At 47.0% G+C, this 24,174-nt stretch overlaps 1 pseudogene across 1 annotated transcript in view; it reads right to left on the reverse strand.

Annotated features, from left to right (window-relative positions):
• Positions 1 to 24,174, reverse strand: part of LOC311102634 (protein O-mannosyl-transferase TMEM260-like) — a 36,928-nt pseudogene that overhangs the window by 3,992 nt on the left and 8,762 nt on the right. Inside the window, exons 4-10 of the transcript in view lie at positions 15,464 to 15,611; positions 6,186 to 6,226; positions 4,942 to 5,027; positions 2,049 to 2,157; positions 1,768 to 1,939; positions 535 to 712; positions 239 to 366 (exon numbers count right to left, since the gene is read on the reverse strand). The product of the transcript in view is annotated as a protein O-mannosyl-transferase TMEM260-like (transcript). The remainder of the gene's footprint in view (positions 1 to 238; positions 367 to 534; positions 713 to 1,767; positions 1,940 to 2,048; positions 2,158 to 4,941; positions 5,028 to 6,185; positions 6,227 to 15,463; positions 15,612 to 24,174) is intronic.

The raw sequence follows: 24,174 nt of genomic DNA on the forward strand, positions 1-24,174 counted from the left end.
ACTGTAGTTCTTATCTCCTCCATGCACTCCTCATTGTATCAACCACTCAGTGCTCTCCTTCAATCTCACCATTCCTCACACTTTCTACTCATTCCATTGTTGTCCTCTTCATTCACTCTCATTTTTCACTCATCCTTTCATCCATTCAGTCAATCCATGCATTCTCCATAAAGAAAGACACCGTATGTATCTCTATGGTATTCTCTCCCTCTCCCTCCCTTCTCTCCCAGTGACTCACTATGTGTTGTGAGAGAGGAACTGCTCCAGACTGAAGGTGTCTTTCTCCTCAGTGTAGACCGGGTCCCACCAGCGCCCTTGGAAGTGAACCAAAGGGTGATGCTGGCCCAGCTTGGCCACGTACCAGCTCTACGTCATCATCTGGAGGAGCAGAGAGAGAGGTCAACAAACAGGAGCCTTACTAGGATCATCTATTGTCTATCATGTATGACCTCTATTTACAAAGCTATTATCATAAAGCTGAATAAATGGAATTCCTGACCTGGACTTAAAACCAATGCAAGTTACCCTAAGTGGCAAAGTATTGAACTCCTGGTCAACGAGGCATACATCAGGCCGGACCCCCTGGCAGTAGTGGAGGTAGCGCAGGGAGTTCCCTGGGAGGTCTCCCCGGGTCAGGATGATAGAGTCTGGAGGGACCAGAAGCTCCCGCCCAAACCGCTCCACCACACTGTTACTGCTCTGATCACACCCCCTGGGAGGGATGCAACACAAACCTTTACAAGTCAACAGGAGTTAACATATCTTCTCTTACAACTGTGTGTCTGTGTACATTTCCTTTTAGTGAAGTTCTGTTTGTACATCTCCACTACTGAGGATGGTCTCTGTGTGTGTGTGTGTCTTTGTACTGTATGCATGCTTTCAAGTGCCTCTGTGGTAAGTTGTCATTCCCCCCACCCCAGCTCTGTCTATTTAATCGTGGGTAGACAGGTGCGATGGGTCTGACAGCGTAGGACAGGCTCTCCCCCTGATCAAAGCAGCTGTGTGATGGCTCCCTCAGTCTGCCTGGCAGAGCGCAGCACCACACTGGTGTAATCTGCTGCCTCTCATGGCTAACATCTCACACTCAGCATTCACAGTGGAATCTATGTGCTAACCGTGCCTCTTTTTAGCCCCTACCATGGGGTGAGGAGAGACGGGAGAATGAAATACCTGGCATGTGGAGTGCAGGGCCCCAGTTTGAAGTACAGAGAAAATGATTGGGATAGCTCAGGTGAAACAAGTGCAGAGAGATTTTTGTCAGTAAAATTCTCAAGATGTTTTGTGTGTGACCCTCTAGCTCAGGGGTGTCAAACTCATTTTCCCCTCGGGCCGCATTCTGTCTCCATCGAGGTCCGGAGGAGCGCACTTAAAATGGATTATATTTTCTTGCCGTCTAAATCTGCAAAAAAAGAGTCCTCTATCCATCGCTTTTAACATTTTCGATGCTCCCTGACTGTCAAGCTTTCATTTGATGACTGTTAGTAAGCTGGACAGAGTGAGGAGACCATAAATGCAGGTCATTATCATTTCTACACAGTTTGGATTTAGTTTAAGTCATGTCGACTGAGATCGTTATTTCCCGCAAAATAAATATTCTTGAGTTTGACACGTGCTCTAGCTACAAGTCAACATTTATTTTCTAGTTTGTCTGTCATCCTGAAATCAGTTGGTGCCAGTAAAAATACTACAGTGTTGTAACACCACACACAGGATGGTGCCATCAAGCCAAAGTCAGTTGATGTTCATTTTACTAGATATGATGCTTACCGATGGTTGATTGCGCCATGTGTGCCAGGAGACCTACAGTGAAGAGCCGGCATCTGGCCCTCCACAGACTCCCATGTCCTAGCCTCCTCTCCAGGCCTGTGTATGTCCAATTCAGGCCCAGCCCAGCCAGCACACACACCACAGCATCGCTCTGGAGCCAGAACCACTCCACCTGCAGAGAGACCAAACACACAACACGGCCAGAGGAGATTGTGGCAGCCCAACTCAGGCCCATCCAGTCGCCTCCCTGCCCTAACTAAGCCCCATGGCTCAACACTCACCACTCCCAGCAGTAGGGGTCTGCTGGTGTCCAGGTTGGCTCTCCAGGCGAAGAACAGGGAGTAGAGTAGCAGCATGGCCATCAGCAGCCAGGGAACAACACGGCGCCTCCTGAAGGGGAAAGACAGGCATTTATCACAATAAGACCACTGGATTTACAATAGTTACTGTATATAGAAATACCATATACAGTGCCTTGCGTAATTATTGGGACAGCTACACATTTTTGTTTTGTTTTAGCTCTGTACTCCATCACTTTTGATTTGAAATGATACAATGACTATGAGGTTTAAGTGCAGACTGTCAGCTTACATTTTTAATCCTTATCGGGTGAACCGTTTAGAAAACACAGCACTTTTTGTACATAGTCCCCTCATTTTAGGGGACCAAAAGTGTTGGGACAAATTCACATACAGTACCAGTCAAAAGTTTGAACACACCTACTCATTCCAAGGTTTTTCTTTATTTTTTACTATTTTCTACATTGTAGAATAATAGTGAAGACATCAAAACTATGAAATAACACATATGGAATCATGTAGTAACCACAAAAGTGTTAAAAAATCAACAAAAAAATTATATTTGAAGATTCTTCAAATAGCCAACCTTTGCCTTGATGACAGCTTTGCACACGCTTGGCATTCTCTAAACCAGCTTCATGAGGTAGTCACCTGGAATGCATTTCAATTAACAGGTGTGTCTTCTTAAAAGTTAATTTCTGGAATTTCTTTCCTTCTTAATGCGTTTGAGCCAATCAGTTGTGTTGTGACAAGGTAGGAGGGGTATACAGAAGATAGCCCTATTTGGTAAAAGACCAAGTCCATATTATGGCAAGAACAGCTCAAATAAGCAAAGAGAAATGACAGCCATCATTACTTTAAGACATGAAGGTCAGTCAATACGGAACATTTCAAGAACTTTGAAAGTTTCTTCAAGTGCAGTCGCAAAAACCATCAAGCGCTATGATGAAACTGGCTCTCATGAGGACCGTGACAGGAATGGAAGACCCAGAGTTAACTGCTGCAGAGGATAAGTTCATTAGAGTTACCAGCCTCAGAAATTGCAGCCCAAATAAATGCTTCACAGAGTTCAAGTAACAGACATCAACTGTTCAGAGGGGACTGTGTGAATCAGGCCTTCATGGTCGAATTGCTGCAAAGAAACCACTACTAAAGGACACCAATAATAAGAAGAGACCTGCTTGGGCCAAGAAACACGAGCAATGGACATTAGACCGGTAGATATGTGTCCTTTGGTCTGGAGTCCAAATTTGAGATTTTGGGTTCCAACCACCGTGTCTTTGTGAGACGCGCAGTGGGTGAACGGATGATCTCCGCATGTGTATTTCCCACCGTAAAGCATGGAGGAGGAGGAGTTATGGTGTGGGGGTGCTTTGCTGGTGACACTGTCTGTGATTTATGTAGAATTCAAGGCACACTTAACCAGCATGGCTACCACAGCATTCTAGAGCGATACGCCATTCCATCTGGTTTGGGCTTAGTGGGACTATCATTTGTTTTTCAACAGAACAATGACCCACCACACCTCCAGTCTGGGTAAGGGCTATTTTAACAAGAAGGAGAGTGATGGAATGCTGCATCAGATGACCTGGCCTCCACAATCCCCCGACCTCAACCAAATTGAGATGGTTTGGGATGAGTCGGACCGCAGAGTGAAGGAAAAGCAGCCAACAAGTGCTCATTATTCTACAATGTAGAAAATAGTAAAAATAAAGAAAAACTCTTGAATGAGTAGGTGTGTCCAAACTTTTGACTGGTACTGTATGTGCAGGGTATCTGTTCATTTAACAAATCACATTTATTTTCAACCTCCCAATAGGTACATGAAAATACAGTACATGCAGTGCAATTCCCTCCCAAATGTATCGAGGTACAGGAGAGATAACATCACTCCGCCTGTAGACAGACACACTATCACAGCTAACATGTTCTGTAGCCCACAGCATGATTACTTTCCTAATGTTGGGTCTGGATGACAGAGTGTGAGTCACTGTGTGACGGGGCCTACCACTCTGCCTCACATCACCATGACAGCACAGAGGATGGTTGTAAATGGTTTTATCAAATAATGAGAAAACACTATCCCCTAGTGGTAATCAAAACACATATGTGAATGAAAATGAAAAGTGGAAAAAAATTACATCTTTATTTGTGCTGTATTTCAGAAAACTTTGCTGACATTTTCATGGAATTTCAATGGAATGACCCACGTATGTTGCGCATGTGTTTGCGCGCACATACATGCTTGTGTTTCCATGTGTGTGTGAAGCCAAGTGTGTCTGGGTGCCCCCCAGGGAAGGCAGGGGGAGGCAGGGGAGGCAGGGGGAGGCAGGGGGTGGGCAGTGCCCTGGGGACAGCCCTGCTCATGGGTTTCCTGGCTCTGCTCTGCCTTATCAGTGGCACCCAACCGACCCCAGCATAGGCACTACTGTAATGAATTACTGCATCAGAGAGCACTGCTACATACAGATACATGCATTCACATACACATCATTACACCTAGTAGACAAACACACACATACATCAAGATCTCCCTTTCTTCTTTTAATTGTACAGTGCCTTGACAGCACGACAGCTAGAATAGTTTATTTTCATGTTAAAAGCACTTGGCAATGGTTTTATTTCTCTAGAAGGAATGAAGATAGAGTGTATATGGACTTGGATTGTGCCTGTCAGAGAATGTCTGTCTGTCTGTCTGTCTGTCTGTCTGTCTGTCTGTCTGTCTGTCTGTCTGTCTGTCTGTCTGTCTGTCTGTCTGTCTGTCTGTCTGTCTGTCTGTCTGTCTGTCTGTCTGTCTGTCTGTCTGTCTGTCTGTCTGTCTGTCTGTCTGTCTGTCTGTCTGTCTGTCTGTCTGTCTGTCTGTCTGTCTGCTTACCTATCCCAGGAGGAGAGGACAGGCCCAGTCCAGCCAGGATCAGCACAGGGAGGGACAGGTCAGCCATACAGTGGTCCAGCTGAACCCTGCCACACACACACCAAAAACCTCTGATTAGCAGACACCAATGTCTCTATGACCGCATCCCTCAAACCTCCATCAAACTGAAGGACACCAATTACTGAATACCCTCCCACTTCCTTTTCTTGCGACTGGAAGACACAAATAACTTCCCTCTCCCCATTCAAACAGACTAACTCTGTTGACTGTATGCACACTTCCATCCGATTGACAGACACCAATGAATGTGTTCTCCACCCAACCCCTGTCAGAGAGCCTGTCAGTCACAGAGACAGTTCCCCAGAGCAGAGAGATAGTTCCCTGCCTCTTCTTTAATACCCATCTCTTTTTGACAGCGTATTGAGTCTCTATATCGGGGAGTGTAGGCCGATGTGTGTGTGTGTGTTATGTGTGTAAGACTGTGTCAGCTTCTCTAGAGAGGTTTACGTCCCCAATGTGACATGCTTGTCATGTTCGCCTCTCTCCCTCGTCTTGAAGGTGTGCTTGTCCATCAACCAGCGGGGGTGATGGAAGTGGGTGGGGGCCGGGCTGAGGGGGGCTGGTGGTGGGGGGTCTTAAGAAGCGCACACTCCCCGCCCGTAGTCAGCCGTAGAAAAATACCAAAAGCTGGATGACGGTGGGGAGCGATAGAGGGGGTTGTTGGAGGAAAACACAATCTCTCTAGCTATATTGCAGTGTCTGTCATCACAGCTTGTCATGCTTAAACACCAGAGCTGAGTGATCATTTCAAACTGCTGGAGAAACAGAACACAGAGATTTGGCCCTCTAAGCAGGTTCAGTTCTGCTTTGATGGGAGAGAGGGGAGCGGGAAGAACAAACGCCGGGGAGAGAGGAGAAAGAGAGGGAGAGACAGGCTCCAGTCCTGGCGATGGATGGATTCCCTCCTTCAGAACAGAACTGATGGGTTTTTGTGTGATGTCTAGAGCCAAAAGCATTAGAAAACCACTCTTTCACTTCTACAGATCACATTATCCAACAAATAACCTTAAATATTCAACATTTAATGTAATATACCAGAAAAACTATTTGAAATAAAATACCCTAAAAGCTCAACTAAATGGAAACAATGTGTAAAACAAAGTGTTCAATTAAAATGTGTGAATTGTGCCAACCAAAAATCTAAAACATAAATTAATGCTATAGCAATGACTAATAATACTCACTGTAGAATCATGGTGAGGTTCACGGTACCCTCTGTCTTGGCCTAGGGTCAATTATTAAAGAAAGAAACACATCAACAATCACTACCATCCCTCCCACATTGGAGTTTGTGGTAAAGCTCCAAGATACTGTAATATACAGTGGCTTGCGAAAGTATTCACCCCCCTTGGCATTTTTTCTATTTTGTTGCCTTACAACCTGGAATTAAAATGGATTTTCTGGGGGTTTGTATCATTTGATTTACACAACATGCCTACCACTTTGAAGATGCAAAATATTTGTTATTGTGAAACAAACAAGAAATAAGACAAAAAAACAGAAAACTTGAGTGTGCATAGCTATTCACCCCCCCCCCCCCCCCCAAAGTCAATACTTTGTAGAGCCACTTTTTGCAGCAATTACAGCTGCAAGTCTCTTGGGGTATGTCTCTATAAGCTTGGCACATCTAGCCACTGGGATTGTTGCCCATTTTTCAAGGCAAAACTGCTCCAGCTCCTTCAAGTTGGATGGGTTCCGCTGGTGTACAGCAATCTTTAAGTCATACCACAGATTCTCAATTGGATTGAGGTCTGGGCTTTGACTTGGCCATTCCAAGACATTTAAATGTTTCCCCTTAAACCACTTGAGTGTTGCTTTAGCAGTATGCTTAGGGTCATTGTCCTGCTGGAAGGTGAACCTCCGCCCCAGTCTCAAATCTCTGGATGACTGAAACAGGTTTCCCTCAAGAATTTCCCTGTATTTGGCGCCATCCAACATTCCTTCAATTCTGACCAGTTTCGCAGTCCCTGCCGATGGTGTTCTCAGGGTGATGAGAGGTTTTGGGTTTGCGCCAGACATAGCGTTTTCCTTGATGATTAAAAAGCTCAATTTTAGTCTCATCTGACCAGAGTACCTTCTTCCATATGTTTGGGGAGTCTCCCACATGCCTTTTGGCGAACACCAAACGTGTTTGCTTATTTTTTTCTTTAAGCAATGTATTTTTTCTGGCCACTCTTCCGTAAAGCCCAGCTCTGTGGAGTGTACGGCTTAAAGTGGTCCTATGGACAGATACTCCAATCTCCGCTGTGGAGCTTTGCAGCTCCTTCAGGGTTATCTTTGGTCTCCTTGTTGCCTCTCTGATTAATGCCCTCCTTGCCTTGTCCGTGAGTTTTGGTGGGCGGCCCTCTCTTGGCAGGTTTGTTGTGGTGCCATATTCTTTAAATTTTTTAAATAATGGATTTAATGGTGCTCCGTGGGATGTTCAAAGTTTCTGATATTTTTTTATAACCCAACCCTGATCTGTACTTCTCTACAACTTTGTCCCTGACCTGTTTGGAGAGGTCCTTGGTCTTCATGGTGCCGCTTGCTTGGTGGTGCCCCTCGCTTGGTGGTGTTGCAGACTCTGGGGCCTTTCAGAACAGGTGTATATATATATAGTGAGATCATGTGACAGATCATGTGACACTTAGATTGCACATAGCAAAGGGGGTGAATACATATGCACGCACCACTATTCCGTAATGTATTTTTTTGAAACAAGTATTTTTTTCATTTCACTTCACCAATTTGGACTATTTTGTGTATGTCCATTACATGAAATCCAAATAAAAATCCATTTAAATTACAGGTTGTAATGCAACAAAATATAAAAAATGCCAAGGGGGGTGAATACTTTTGCAAGGCACTGTATACTCCTTTACCTCAATAATGTGTGCACAAACGTTTCCCCCCTTTCTTCCTCTCCTGCCTCCATCTCTTTAGTGGTAATTGAAGCAAACTTGGGATAATCTGTCATATGCGAGACCCACCACTTACTAAAAAGAGACACAGAGGGAGAGGGACGACAAATGAGGAGGAGAAGAAGAAGTTGGAAAGGGAACTAAATTAGTACAGAGATGTGTGAGAGTTGGGGGTGAGAGTATGTGAGGATGAAATGAAGAAAACAGAGAAAAAAAGTTGAGGAGGAGAGAGAGGAAAAAATAGGAAGAAAAAAGCAGCCCAGTCCACGGCATGCTGGCTCTGAAATATGAGCGGGCTCGACAATTAGGGAAGTCAGGCAGTATGGCCCTTTCCGCCATTGTGTAGAGTGGCTTAGAGTCCTCATCAGCCTATCAGCTAACTGACAGGCAGAGAGCTGCTCTATTCAGCACGGCAGATACAAGCTGCAGGCCAAACGGCTGCCAGGTCCCTTATGACCCCACAATCCCTTGCCGGTGACAGCTTCAAGCTCCATAGCAAATTAGGCGCTCCCACATTACAATCGCAGAAGACAGATTCCATTAACGGTATCTGAAATTGAGTAGAGAGCAGGCCCGATATCAGACCTGACTCATAAGCACCGCCATTAATCACAAGGCATGATACCATTTATACATTTCCAGCTCTCTGCCTGCCGCTGTGATAGTCAGCCACAAAAGGCCTGATGAGACTTAGGCTAGAGGAACAATGGAGCTTTCTGAGGAAAGCGGTAAATCAGAAAAAAAAGGAGAGGGAGGAGAGTAAAAAAAAGTATTGCTTGCCGACTTTTTTCCTTCATTTTTTCCCTCTCCTCTCCTTTCCGCCAGTCTTTTTGCTCTGTGTTCTATGTGATGCAGGATTGTGGTGGGGGGTGTTGATGGGGTGGGGGGGGGTTCAGTCTTAGTAAGAGATAGCAGCGTCTTTCTCACTGCACCACTCCAGGAATTAGCTGTAACTTGAATGGTAGGAGAAGGGGGTGGGGGGCAGATGGGGACTTTTCTTGAGGTCCAGGGACGCCCCTCACCCTCAATTCTACCCCCCTACGCGGCAATTAACCCCCAGCCCACACGCTTAGCAGGGGTGCTAGTTTTAGGGTAGAGCAGGGTGCTGAGAGGTAGTGGGGGTCCTTGGAAGTAATGGGGATATTACACCAGGCTCGCTATGGCTTCTAAAGACATGCCTGTCTAGAACACACACACTCTCCTGTCCCCCGGCCCTTTATTCCTTCTGAGAGGCTGACACATCTCTCTCTCAGGGCCTGTCAGTGTGTTAGAACCCAGTGATGTGTGTACACTCAGGTTTAAATGACCTGTCTGTCTGCAGAGGGCCACCTGGGTCCCAGTCAGCCTCTCCGTGGCTCATTCTCTGGGCTGGGGATGGGACTGGCTGGGGATGGGGCTGGCTGGGGATGGGGCTGGCTGCTACCATGGTAAGGAGATGAAGAGGGAGGGGATATGACACCATTGTGGCCATGTTTCCTGTTATCAAAGCTCAATGTGGTGCAGGGTGCTGCTGTGCTGTAATGTTGTGGCTCAGTGACAATAGCTGTCTGGTTGAGACATGGCAGGAGAATAACATGTTCTCAGTGACGGTATTTTACCCTGAACTGATCCAGCTTGCCAGAATGTCTCAGTCTCATCACTGGGGTAATTAACTGGATGACTAAGGAATTCTAAACAGAAATTCTGTAAAGAAATTGTATTTTGTGAATTGGGAATGAGGTCCTGAGCGCTCTGGAGCAGGTTTTCATCAAGGATCTCTCTGTACTTTGCTCTGTTCATCTTTCCCTCGATCCTGACTAGTTTCCCAGTCCCTGCCGCTGAAAACCATCCCCACAGCATGATGCTTCCACCCCCATGCTTCACCGTAGGGATGGTGCCAGGTTTCCTCCAGACATGACGCTTGGCATTCAGGCCAAATAATTCAATCTTGGTTTCATCAGACCAGAGAATCTTGTTTCTATAATAATAATATAATATGCCATTTAGCAGACACTTTTATCCAAAGCGACTAACAGTCATGCGTGCAAACATTTTTTTTGTGTATGGGTGGTCGCGCAGGGATCGAACCCACTACCTTGGCGTTACAAGCGCCGTGCTCTACCAGCTGAGCTACAGGTCAGAGTCCTTTAGGTGCCTTTTGGCAAACTCCAAGTGGGCTGTCATGTGCCTTATACTGAGGAGTGCCTACCGTCTGGCCACTCTACCATAAAGGCCTGATTGGTGGAATGCTGCAGAGATGGTTGTCCTTCTGGAAGGTTCTCCCATCTCCACAGAGGAACTCTGGAGCTCTGTCAGAGTGACCTTCGGGTTCTTAGTCACCTCCCTGACCAAGGCCCTTCTCCCCCGATTGCTCAGTTTGGCCGGGCGGCCAGCTATAGGAAGAGTCTTGGTGGTTCCAAACTTCTTCCATTTAAGAATGATGGAGGCCACTGTTTTCTTAGGGACCTTCAATGCTGCAGAAATGTTTTGGTAACCTTACCCAGATCTGTGCCTCGACACAATCCTGTCTCGGAGCTCTACGGACAATTCCTTCAACCTCATGGCTTGGCTTTTGCTCTGACATGCACTGTCAACTGTGGGACCTTATATAGACAGGTGTGTGGCATTCCAAATCATGTCCAATCAATTGAATTTACCACAGGTGGACTCCAATCAAGTTGTAGAAACATCTCAAGGATGATCAATGGAAGGGTCTGAATACTTATGTAAATAAGGTATTTATGTTTTTTATGTTTAATACATTTGCTAAAATGTCTAAAAACCTGTTTTCACTTTGTCATTATGGGGTATTGTGTGTAGATTGATGAGGAAAAATAATAACTTAATCCATTTTAGAATAAGGCTGTAACGTAACAAAATGTGGAAAAAGTCAAGGGGTTTGAATACTTTCTGAATGCACTGTAGTTCCCAGTGTCTTCCACAAGGACAGACAGTAGGACACTAATAGCTTGCCCCTGTCACTTTGAAGAGTCAAAGCAGAAACTCCCTCATTTACCCCCTCAGATCCTAAACATGGGCCAGAGGCTTGCCAGCCCTGCACTGCAGCCCAGCACCAAACGCCTGCCTGCCTGGGCTGGCCACAATAATACCACACAAAGTGCCACACCAGCAGCAGCAGCTGTCTGTAGTGAATGTGTAGTGAATGAGGCAACACAAAGGGCCAGGCCAGGGGATGGACTGTCACACACCACCCCAGGGACCACATAATGCCACAGCTGTGCCATCGCAGATCGGCCCTCCACTGTTCCCTCACCCAGAGAGTGGCGCTTTGAGAGAGACATGGCTGGAAAAGAATCACACATTCCTGAAGAGGCTAGGATGAAGCCCATGAAGTGGTGTCCCGGCATGGTCTGGTCTGGTGTGACAGAGGGTTCCAGCTGGCCTTGGCTCAGTAACACTGACACCCCAGGGCTTAGCTGTGGCCAGGACAGGACAGTGGGCTGAACACTGAGGTTCTTTAGATAATATGACAGTGTTTGTGGCTTAGTGCTCTGTTGTATCACATTTGGAAAACAGGCATGCAACCCTGTTTTTGGGCCAAGCTAGGAAAAATAGGGGTAACAATTTAACTATCTCCTATAAAGCATACATTACACATGTATAGTAGATCATAAACATGACAGTATGGCTGCTACATATATAAATATTAAAACGTAATAAATGCATTCATAATACCTAGTACGTGCCTTCCAGCAGCTAGCAAACTAACCTTCCTCAATGTGCACACATTTCTGTTTAAACTCTCCAATTAGGCAGAGGCAGCAACATCAGCAGAGAGGAGAGAAGAGGAGAGAAGAGAAGAGGAGACAAGAGGAGACAAAAGGAGAGAAGAGAGAGAAGAGGAGAGAAGAGAGGAGACAAGAGGAGACAAGAGAGAGAAGAGGAGATAAGAGAAGAGGAGAGAAGAGAGGGAAGAGGAGATAAGAGAGAGAAGATGAGAGAAGAGGAGAGAAGAGAGAGAAGAGGAGAGAAGAGAAGAGAGAAGAGAGAGAAGAGGAGAGAAGAGAGAGAAGAGGAGAGAAGAGAGAAGAGGAGAGAAGAGAGAGAAGAGGAGAGAAGAGAGGGAAGAGGAGAGAAGATAGAGAAGAGAGAGAAGAGAAGAGAGAGAAGAGGAGAGAAGAGAGAGAAGATAGAGAAGAGGAGAGAAGAGGAGAGAAGAGAAGAGAGAGAAGAGGAGAGAAGAGATAAGAGAGAGAAGAGAAGAGAAGAGAGAAGAGAGAGAAGAGGAGAGAAGAGGAGAGAAGAGAGAGAAGAGGAGAGAGAGAAGAGGAGAGAAGAGAGAGAAGAGAGAGAAGAGGAGAGAAGAGAGAGAAGAGGAGAGAAGAGAGAGAAGAGGAGAGAAGAGAGATAAGAGGAGAGAAGAGAGGGAAGAGGAGAGAAGATAGAGAAGAGAGAGAAGAGGAGAGAAGAGAGAGAAGATAAAGAAGAGGAGAGAAGAGGAGAGAAGAGAAGAGAGAGAAGAGGAGAGAAGAGATAAGAGAGAGAAGAGAAGAGAGAAGAGAGAGAAGAGGAGAGAAGAGGAGAGAAGAGAGAGAAGAGGAGAGAGAGAAGAGGAGAGAAGAGAGAGAAGAGAGAGAAGAGGAGAGAAGAGAGAAGAGGAGAGAAGAGAGAGAAGAGAGAGAAGAGAAGAGAGAGGAGAGAAGAGAGAGAAGAGGAGAGAAGAGAGAGAAGAGGAGAGAAGAGGAGAGAGAAGAGAGAGAAGAGGAGAGAAGAGAGAGAAGAGGAGAGAAGAGAGAGAAGAGAGAGAAGAGGAGAGAAGAGAGAAGAGAGAGAAGAGAAGAGAGAAGAGAGAGAAGAGGAGAGAAGAGAGAGAAGAGAGAGAAGAGGATAGAAGAGAGAGAAGAGGAGAGAAGAGAGAGATGAGGAAAGGGGTAAAAAGGATGAGAGCAGAATGAGGCTCAGACACCCCTACTCCAGGAGAGCGCCTGCCCGAACACAGTGCGTGCAAAATGAATCACCATAACCCTGCTCAAACAATGCAGCCACTGACATGACAATTTCTCCCAGAATGCCATCTTAATCTCCAGCCCAACACACAAAAATTACACAAAACAGAAAAAAACTAATTACAGAAATCCTATGTTTATTCGATTCATAGAAAGCCATTTTTATACCGCTGCTGCTGCTATTTTAACAAAGTCATTAGGCAGCCACCACTGATATATAAATGTTGCTCTATAGATTCCATTAACTAATTCTGGCTGAATTGTAATTGCCGAGTCTGATCCATCTTCTAGCCTGGTGCCTTATTAAGACTGCCTGTGGTGGGTGAGGGATGTAATATTGACGTCCGAGGCCGACACAATCTCAGGCCCATGGGCGAGAGGAATATTAAAACTGGTACTTTGTTATGCTGTCTATCTACCCCACTCTACCCCCCTCTACTCTATCCCCATCCCACTGCCAGTAATGAGGGAATAACATCTTCATTAAACATCTGTTTAACTGCATTACAGAATGATTCCTGGGGGGAACTATTGGTCATGGTGAGGATGGGGGTGAGAGGAGCAGGGAGACCTCATGTCCTAGGAGACAGTAAGATATCATACAGCCAGGGCAAAGGTCCAAACATACCATTGAAGTCGGAAGTTTACATACACCTTAGCCAAATACATTTAAACTCAGTTTTTCACAATTCCTGACATTTAATCCTAGTAAAAATTCCCTGTCTTAGGTCAGTTAGGATCACCACTTTATTTTAAGAATGTGAAATGTCAGAATAATAGTAGAGAGAATGATTTATTTCATCTTTTATTTATTTCATCACATTCCCAGTGGGTCAGAAGTTTACATACACTCAATTAGTATTTGGTAACATTGCCTTTAAATTGTTTAACTTGGGTCAAACGTTTCGGGTAGCCTTCCACAAGCTTCCCACAATAAGTTGGGTGAATTTTGGGACATTCCTCCTGACAGAGCTGGTGTAACTGAGTCAGGTTTGTAGGCCTCCTTGCTCGCACACGCTTTTTCAGTTCTGCCCACACATTTTCTATAGGATTGAGGTCAGGACTTTGTGATGGCCACTCCAATACCTTGACTTTGTTGTCCTTAAGCCATTTTGCCACAACTTTGGAAGTATGCTTGGGGTCATTGTCCATTTGGAAGACCCATTTGCGACCAAGCTTTAACTTCCTGACTGATGTCTTGAGATGTTGCTTCAATATATCCACATACATTTCCTTCCTCATGATGACATCTATTTTGTGAAGTGCACCAGTCCCTCCTGCAGCAAAGCACCCCCACAGCATGATGCTGCCACCCCCGTGCTTCACGGTTGGGATGGTGTTCTTCGGCTTGCAAGCTCCCCTTTTTCCTCCAAACATAACGATGGTCATTATGGCCAAACAGTTATATTTTTGTTTCATCAGCCAGAGGACATTTCTCAAAAGGTACGATCTTTGTCCCCATGTGCAGTTGCAAACCATAGTCTGGCTTTTTTATGGCAGTTTTGGAGCAGTGGCTTCTTCCTTGCTGAGCGGCCTTTCAGGTTATGTCAATATAGGACTCGTTTTACTGTGGATATAGATACTTTTGTACCTGTTTCCTCCAGCATCTTCACAAGGTCCTTTGCTGTTGTTCTGGGATTGACTTGCACTTTTCGCACCAAAGTACGTTCATCTCTAGGAGACAGAACGCATCTCCTTCCTGAGCAGTATGATGGCTGCATGGTCCCATGGTGTTTATACTTGCGTACTATTGTTTGTACAGATGAACGTGGTACCTTCAGGCGTTTGGAAATTGCTCCCAAGGATGAACCAGACTTGTGGAGGTCTACAATTTTTTCTGAGGTCTTGGCTGATTTCTTTTGATTTTCCCATGATGTCAAGCAAATAGGCACTAAGTTTGAAGGTAGGCCTTGAAATCAATCCACAGGTACACCTCCAATTGACTCAAATGATGTCAATTAGCCTATCAGAAGCTTCTAAAGCCATGACATCATTTTCTGGAATTTTCCAAGCTGTTTAAAGGCACAGTCAACTTAGTGTATGTAAACTTCTGACCCACTGGAATTGTGATACAGTGAATTATAAGTGAAATAATCTGTCTGTAAACAATTGTTGGAAATGCACAAAGTAGATGTCCTAACCGACTTGCCAAAACTATAGTTTGTTAACAAGAAATTTGTGGAGTGGTTGAAAAACAAGTTTTAATGACTCCAACCTAAGTGTATGTAAACTTCCGACTTCAACTGTAGTAGCTTTTAAATAGGTAATCAAACAATACAACTACCCTCTTCAATCTATGGTTGAGAGAAGCTATGGCTCGGAACACTGAGCACCTTGATGTAGATTCTACCTGACCACAATAGATGTGAAAGGGAGGGTCTGTCTGGCCACTGGCAGGGGGGGGGGGGTAGTGGATGGGGATAGAGGGGGATGTTCAGCTGTTAACCCCTATAAAACTCACACACACACACATAAGAACCCAAAAAAGACACATACACAGACTGATCCAGTGATGACCCTGCCACACATGTCCCTCCAGCAGCCCCAGCCCTGTGGAAAAACAACCCACCTGAGGGAGCAGCAGTGGGGAGCAGGGAGGGGGAGCAGCATCAGGACCATATGATGGCGGCCCTTATAAGGGGCCTGGGCCACAGCACTGGGCGCTAGGCAGGGTCTGGCACACCGCTCGCCCGTGCCGGTCCACAGAGTTATCAGCTGGTCCACAGAGGCCCGCTCTTGGCAGTTGAGTGTCTCGCAGGTGTGCCTTTGGGACAAGGGAGGGAGGGGGACGGGTCCCATTTGGTGCGCCTCACGAATCCTGTTGTTTGTAATCTTACTATCACACGACGTGTCAAAGGTGCTGATTGTTGGATGTTAGTGGTGGTGACAGACAATGTTGTTGTTGTTTTAGTGCTCCTCTGGCTGTGTCAGTGTACTCTGTCTGTCTCTGGTCTCTCAGGATTACCATGGGAATTAAGTGAGAGAGATTCCTCTCAGGTAGCACAGATTCAGAGGAGCTTTACCAGATAAACTGTGAAATGAGGGAGCACCAAATACTGAGCTCTCTGGATTATCCTCTAGGACTGATAGGGCCACATATTATTCCTATGAAGTTTCAAGTGCAATCGATACTAATTATTATCATTATGGCCACCATCCTCAAAGGCCTATCAAGTCCTGGTGTGAAAACATAATGAGACGTGCAATTTGACCATCAAACCATGTGATCAAGCCAAGTGCGCTGCAATTGGCAAATCAAAGGGAAGCTAAGTGCTACAGTTTAACTTACGCAACTTGCAGTTTAGGGAGAAATGGATTCCAAGCCTATCAACTTACATTCCACCACATTAAACACGGCAATCTGTCCAACTAATTTAAATTGATACATCAAAGGCTTGCTATGTTGGGAATATTCCAGACAAATTTCAAGGTCTTGCAATTTACTGTTTGAGAGAAACTAACATTTCAAGTCTCTAAAAAAATTAAAGTGCATAACATGTAATAACTTCAATGCAATAAGTCTGCAGACAATTGATAATAAGTCCCTATGCATTTAAAACTGTGACTATTCCTCTGGTGCAACGACTTGCATAACCACTCTCAAAATGCTGCTGGGGTACAAACAAAACTTATGCAAATTGGATACAAACCAGGGGAAATGCCAATCACAGCCATATTATAGGTATTGCTAGAATTCAACTTACAGAGCTTAACTAAAAGCCCTGAGAGGGCTAGGTAGGAAGTTTAGACTGGTCGGGTTTGGCATTTAGTCTGAAGGAACGGTCTGGCCGGAGGGACCCCCACAGGGGCGTAGCATGCCATCTCTGCCACCGTACCGGGCACGGGCGAAGCACCCAAGGCCCCCAGCGACCATTCCAGAAACCATCTACCCCCTTGCCCCCTCAAAACCTACCAGTACCACACCAAGTCTGCCAGCTGAACTCCAGCCACGGGCTAAACCCAAACCAAGCCCCAGACAGATAATGACTTAAACCTTTTATGCCTATTTTTTCAAATTGAAAAGCGTAGATTATACATACTTAAGAGCTTACAGGGTGTGGGTTGGTGCTCTGGCTGAAGTCCTCAGTGCCCATCAGCCCAGTGGGGGGGTGGGGGGGGGTCTTCATAATGACTTTTCACTTAGTCTAACTATAATCCAAAATTGGATCTAAATCCTTAGAGATTACAAACAGGGCTGCACTTTGCATGCGCTATGGTCCAAATATCTTCAGACAGCATGCATAGCTGCTGGCTCCAGAAATCCCAGAATGGAAGCGGCTAGCCAGAGTTCAGTGAAATGGTGCTATTGATCGTTTATTAAACAAATTCCAAAACGGAGTTGAGTCCATATCAGAGACACAGAGACCCAGAGAAAGAGATCCACAAAGCCCAAATCACAAACAGAACAGCTCCAGAGCAGTGAGTAAGAGTGGAAAGGAATTAGTCACCTCTGAGGAGAGGAGGGGAGAGACAGGGCAGCGGCTGAGGCTGCAGTCAGTCAGTCCAGACTGAGGGCCAGTCCACATGGGGAGAGCACTTCCTCCCCAGCCCCTGTCCTGCTCCAGCCTCCAGCAGGGCTAACCCTGTACCCTGTACCCTGTCCCCCTCCAGCACACCTGCCACCTAGCCCACCACCGGCCAAGCACACAGGAAATGGACCCAGCCTACTGCAGCCCACATGGGAGCAGTGACACTCCCTGCTCCAGCCCTGTATCACCTGCTTTCTCTGGCCCAAAACAGCTTGCTGATAGGTTCTGTATCTGTGCTAAATCTGTGCTAACAGTTTTTAACATATGCCACAACTCATTTGATGGAACGGTAAATCAAACACAGTGTACAGTATATATTTAAAATAGCACAGTAAGCTGCCACCAATGGTGCACAGTGCATACACGTAGGAAACTACCTCAATCAGAAAACAGTTATGTAAGATAGGCCAGCCGACAGTGTGAGATAAACGCACACAAAGAGAGAGAGTGGAAAAGACTCCTTACATGATGGGGTCAGCAGGTAGGCTGAGCTGCAGGAGGAGGGCCACAGGCAGGGTGGCATGGGAATGTACAGAGACACAGTAACATAACACATTCTGAGCTCATGATTGAGGGAGGGAGGGAGGGCGAGGGAGGAGTGGTGATCCTGTCCGTCTTAGACCCAGGAGGGCAGAAGGGGAGAGATTAGAAATCGTGCCATGTCAGGATTGGGAGCATGTAGGGCGATGGGAGGGGGGGTCAGGCACTTGAAGGGGCGTGACTGTGTGACACACAAACACACACACACACAGTGACAATGGGTGGGCAATGGGTAAACAGGCTGGGTGTGTTTGTGGGTGAGGAGTGTGGTGGGACTCTGTTCTGAATACAGAACAGGGGATCAGTAACATTCCTGGATGTCAGAGACTACCCACAAATATCACCAACCCTTTCTCCAAGCAGCAAGATGCAAACGTCAGTTGGAAAATGTTCAGGGATTACAGAATTATAATATGAAGAATTGGGGGTTGAAATGTTGTGATAAAAACCCATTTGTTGGCACATTTAGTAATTGTCCAGGTTAGTTAATTAGGCCAACCTGAGTATACATTATCTATTAAAAACAAGAAGGTTTATTTTTTATTTCCATGGTTTTTACACTGGAGGGTGATTTTCTATTAAAGGAGCATTATACAACATTTCCACATGCAAAGCCAGATTTTTTTGAGCAACCAAAAGGCTGTCATTGGCAGTGCTATTGTAACCTGTAATGCGGCATCTGACAAAAGGTCTGGACCTTAATGGCACAGGTGGTGTGCTTGCATAACTGCAAGGGTTGCTGGTTTAAACCCTGGTCTGCTGGCTGTTGCACTTTAATAGCTCAAATACATTTTCAACTAACTATTAAAGTATGTGTAGAATTTACCATGGTTAGTCAAAAGTAATTGTCTGCAGTTTTCAGAAGGTGATCGCTCAATTGATTGTGACAGTCTTACATTGTAAAATATGACAAAATTCCCATTGAAAGTAAAAAGAAAATTGTTTTAAGTTATTTACTTTTGAAGGTCATATAACTCAGCCATAGAGACTAAACAAAGATATCCCCATTTACACCAGAGGTGTGTCTTTCTTGTGCCTTTAACAGCTTGTTTCTAGCCTAAAGTGTTGCAGAGTTCTGCATCCTATACAGTAGCTCAGCTGGTGGAGCACGGCGCTTGTAACGCTTAGGTAGTGGGTTCGATCCCCGGGACCACCCATACACAAAAAAAAAATGTATGCACGCATGACTGTAAGTCGCTTTGGATAAAAGCGTCTGCTAAATGGCATATTATTATTATTATTATTATATTATTATATAATCCTAGCCCCCTCCCCCCACCCCTAGAGCCGTGACACTGGAATGGCCGTGCATGTCAGAGTTGTTGACAAATATCCAACACATGACAGAGTTGCTAGTTTGGCTCTGTTGATCAGCACACATTTTGATTAAAATTTCAAGAAGACAGGTGAAGGAGCGCACTGGAATTTATTATGGATTCTAGAAACTGGTGAGTTTTTCTAATGCTAAAAAGCATGCATTTGCACACTGCAGTCAGTGTAGAACTGTCATGAACCCTGCGTCCTGAGTCTGTTCCTGCCTGTGTTGCCGTTTTTCTGCTCTGAATCTCCTGTTTCCCGAAGGTGCCTGAACGCACCCTGTCCGGTTGCCGGGCGACGTTGCTAGGCGGGTGATCTCTCGATTACCCGCACCTGCTTCTCATCAGCTTCGGCACACCTGGTCCTGATCATCACCCCTTCATAAGCTCTGACCTGACATCCATTCCCTGCCGGATCGTTAGCCATAAACAGTATGTTTTGCCAGCGTATCAGCCTCTGAGTACTAGCGTTAGTTTTGTTGTTTTTTGCACCTTGTTGACCTGCCTTGTACTTACCTCAGTTTTTTCTGTCTACAGTCATTCTCCCGGAACCTTCACCCAACCCCTGCCGTGCCATCAGTTCATCTGCCACTTCACCACCACCTACTCATCTCCGCCACCCGCTCCGTCTCCTGGACTATTCTGCATCTTTTTATCTGTAAATAAACACTCACATTCGTTCAACTCACCTTGTCCTGGTCTGCTTCTGGGTTCGGTCTTAGAGAACCATGACAGAACGATCCGGCCATAAATGAACCCAGCAGACCTGGACTCTGTTCGCCATGCCATTACCCATCAGGAAATGATGTTGGGACAACACAGCACGGCGCTACAGGAGATAGCGTTATCGGTTCGGAACTTTTCTACCAGTCTGACGAAGATCCAGGCTCAGCTCAGTTTGCCGTTGGAGAATCCACCGCCGGTTTCACCTCTCTCGCCTGCCGCTTCTGGAGCTGTGCCCTTCCGTGAGCCGAAGGTTCCGACGCCTGAGAAGTATGAAGGGGATTTGGGAAGATGCCGTTCCTTTCTTATGCAGTGTGGATTAGTGTTCTATCTACAGCCCCACTCTTACGCCACAGACAAGGCTAGGATAGCCTTTGCTATTGAATTGCTGTGTGGTAGAGCCCTGGAGTGGGCTTCAGCCGTATGGGAACGACAGGACACCTGCATGGCGTCATACCAGCAGTTCACGGCAGAGATGAGGAAGCTGTTTGACCATCCAGTCCGAGGTAAGGACACAGCTAAGCGCCTGTTTTCTCTTCGCCAAGGAACTCGCAGCGTTGCCGACTTCGTAATCGAATTCAGGACATTGGCTGTGGAGAGTGGGTAGAATGAGGAGTCACTGCAAGCGGCCTTTTACCAGGGGCTGTCGGAGCAACTCAAGGATGAGTTGATCTCCTATCCGGAGCCTAGTGACCTGGACAGTTTGGTAGCTTTGTCTATTCGGGTGGATAACAGAGTTCGAGCGAGAAGGAGGGAGAAGCAATGGGGCCCGTTCAATCAATCAGCTTCTCAGTTTCCAGTCGGGTCAGGAGGTGGAACAGAATGCGTCGATCATTGTCCACCACACGGGATTAGTGGAGAGGTCCTGCCTCCAGATTCTGAACCCATGCAAGTGGGGTGGCACGGGTTAACCAAGGAGGAGCGCCAACATAGACGTAAGACCAACCGCTGCCTCTACTGTGGTAGTTCGGGACATTACATCTCCACTTGTTCCCAGCGGCCGTCAAACTGCTCGGCTCGCTAAAGTTGGGAGGACTTTTAGCGAGCCAGTTTCAACCTCTCAATACCCCTGTCAGACCCCGTTTCCCGGCTACCCTCATGAACAGGAATCAGAGTTTAGCGATTAACGCTTTCGTCGATTCAGGTGCCGATGGAAGCTTTATTGATGCCAACGTGGTGGAACAGCTGGGGCTGTCCAAGGAGCGATTACCGGAAGCCATTGAAGCTACCACTCTGAACGGCAGTAGTCTGGCACGTATCACGATGAGGACTGAACCGGTTAAGATGCTGTTGTCAGGGAATCATTCTGAGGTTATCTCATTCTTCATTCTGCCTTCTTCCCATGTTCCTCTGGTCCTTGGATACCCCTGGCTGAAAGAACACAATCCCACGTTCGATTGGGTGACTGGCAAGGTAACTAGTTGGAGCATTGATTGTCATGCTAACTGCCTCAAGACTGCCTGTTCCCATTCTGTTCCCAGTCAGGTTATTGAGGCTAACCCCCCAGATTTGTCCCTGGTACCCGAGACATATCACGATTTGGGGGAAGTGTTCAGTAAGCAGAGGGCTCTGTCACTCCCTCCCCACCGACCGTATGATTGTGCCATAAACCTGTTCCCTGGAGCTGCCTATCCCAAGGGACGGTTATACAGCATCTCCCGACCTGAACGTGAGGCTTTGGAGACCTACATAAAGGAGTCCCTAGCTGCTGGTCTCATTCGTCCCTCGTCATCACCCCTGGGGGCAGGATTCTTCTTTGTGAGTAAAAAGGATGGCTCTCTTCGACCTTGTATTGATTATCGGGGGTTGAATGATATCACGGTCAAGAACAAGTATCCCCTACCCTTGATGAGCTCTGCTTTCGACTCCTTACAGGGTGCTACTGTGTTCACCAAGCTGGACCTACGCAATGCGTATCATCTGGTCCGGATCAGAGAGGCGGACGAGTGGTTGACTGGTTTCAATACACCGATGGGTCATTTCGAGTATCAGGTGATGCCGTTTGGACTGACCAATGCCCCAGCAGTGTTCCAGAGTATGGTGAATGACGTCCTGAGAGATATGATCGGTCTTTTTGTGTTCGTTTACCTGGATGACATTCTAATCTTCTCTAAGGAGCTTTCCAGCCACGTCCAGCATGTCAAGCAGGTTCTGCAGCGATTGTTGGAGAATCGCCTGTTTGTGAAGGCCGAGAAGTGTGAATTTCACGCCCACACTACATCCTTCCTCGGGTACATCATCTCCAGGGGAGAGATTAGGATGGACCAAGAGAAGGTTAGGGCAGTTCTGGATTGGGCCCAGCCCGGTACGAGATTGCAGCTCCAGAGGTTTCTGGGGTTTGCGAATTTCTATCATAGATTTATCCGTGATTACAGCCGTGTGGCCGCTCCTTTAACTGCCCTGACTTCTAGTACCAGAACCTTCAGTTGGAATCCTGAGGCGGACCGAGCATTTCTGGATTTGAAGAGGCGATTCACCAACGCTCCGATTCTCTCTCAACCTGACACTGCTCGTCAGTTTGTCGTTGAAGTGGATGCGTCTGATGTGGGGATTGGCGCCATCCTGTCCCAGCGATGCTCCACTGACGGTAAACTCCATCCCTGCGCCTACTACTCTCGTCGTCTTTCGTCTACGGAGAGGAACTACGATGTGGGTAACCGGGAGCTCCTTGCGGTGAAACTTGCCTTGGAGGAGTGGCGCCACTGGTTGGAGGGGGCGGAGCAACCGTTTGTTGTCTGGACTGACCACAAGAATCTTGCTTACGTGCAATCGGCTAAACGTCTCAACTCCCGTCAGGCCAGGTGGTCGTTGTTTTTTGGACGCTTTAATTTTTCCTTGACGTTCCGACCGGGGTCTAAGAACGGCAAGGCGGACGCCTTGTCCCGGATGTTCTCCAAGACGGAGGAGAGTGGGGCCAAGACTGAGACGATTCTTCCCCGGAACCTTGTCGTGGGAGCCGTTATGTGGAGGATTGAGGAGGAGGTTATGGCGGCCCTTCGGACGCAGCCCGGCCCCGGTAACGGTCCACCCGGTCGGTTGTTTGTGCCTGAGTCGGTTCGTTCGGCTGTCCTACAATGGTCCCACGCCAGCAAGATGGCTTGTCACCCTGGCGTGGCTCAGACGATGGCGCTTCTACGCAGACGATTTTGGTGGCCTGCCATGGGAGAAGATACTCTGAGGTTTGTTGCTGCCTGTCCAGTTTGTGCGCAGAACAAGAGTGCCAATCGGCCCAGCTCTGGACTTCTTCACCCCCTACCGATCCCCCGGCGACCATGGTCGCATCTGGCCCTGGACTTTGTCACTGGGTTGCCCTCTTCTGAGGGGAACACGGTCATTCTGACTATTGTGGACCGATCCAGCAAGTTCGCCCACTTTGTGCCCATCTCCAAGCTTCCCTCTGCCTCTGAGACGTCCAAGATCCTGGTTAGGGAGGTTTTCAGGGTCCACGGATTGCCCAGTGATATAGTTTCAGACCGTGTCCCTCAGTTCACCTCTGCTGTCTGGAAATCCTTCTGTTTGGCCATTGGAGCTACACTCAGTCTCACATCTGGATTTCACCCCCAATCTAATGGACAGGCAGAGAGAGCCAACCAGAAGATGGAATCCACGCTGCGCTGCCTTGTTTCCTCCAATCCCACCTCTTGGGCCTCTCAGTTGCCTTGGGTTGAGTATGCTCACAATACTCTCCCTACTTCTGCCACTGGGATGTCTCCCTTCCAGTGCCTATACGGCTACCAACCCCCCTTATTTCCTTCTCAGGAGAAAGATCTCTTGGTTCCCTCTGTCCAGGCCCACATTCGTCGTTGCCACCGGACCTGGCATCGGGCCAGAAAGGCCCTCCTTAGAGTTTCTGACCGGTATCAGCTCCAGGCGAATCGTCGCCGTATTCCAGCCCCGCTTATGCAATCAGAGATAGGGTCTGGTTGGCTACACGGGACCTTCCTCTGCGGACTGAGTCTAAGAAACTGTCGCCGAGGTTCATTGGTCCGTTTGTGGTGGAGAGAGTGATTAATCCTGTTGTGGTTCGACTCAAGTTGCCTAGTTCGCTCAGAGTCCATCCCACCTTCCATGTCTCCTGCCTCATCAAGCCTGTTTTCCTCAGCCCTCTGTTGCCCCCTCCACCTCCTCCTCCTCCTCCTCGGATGATCGGAGGAGGTCCTGTCTACACGGTGCGCCACATCATGGATTCCAGACGGCGGGGCCGGGGTTTCCAGTATCT

The sequence above is a fragment of the Coregonus lavaretus genome (assembly GCF_964263955.1).
Source record: "Coregonus lavaretus genome assembly, chromosome: 27".
NCBI lineage: Eukaryota > Metazoa > Chordata > Actinopteri > Salmoniformes > Salmonidae > Coregonus > Coregonus lavaretus.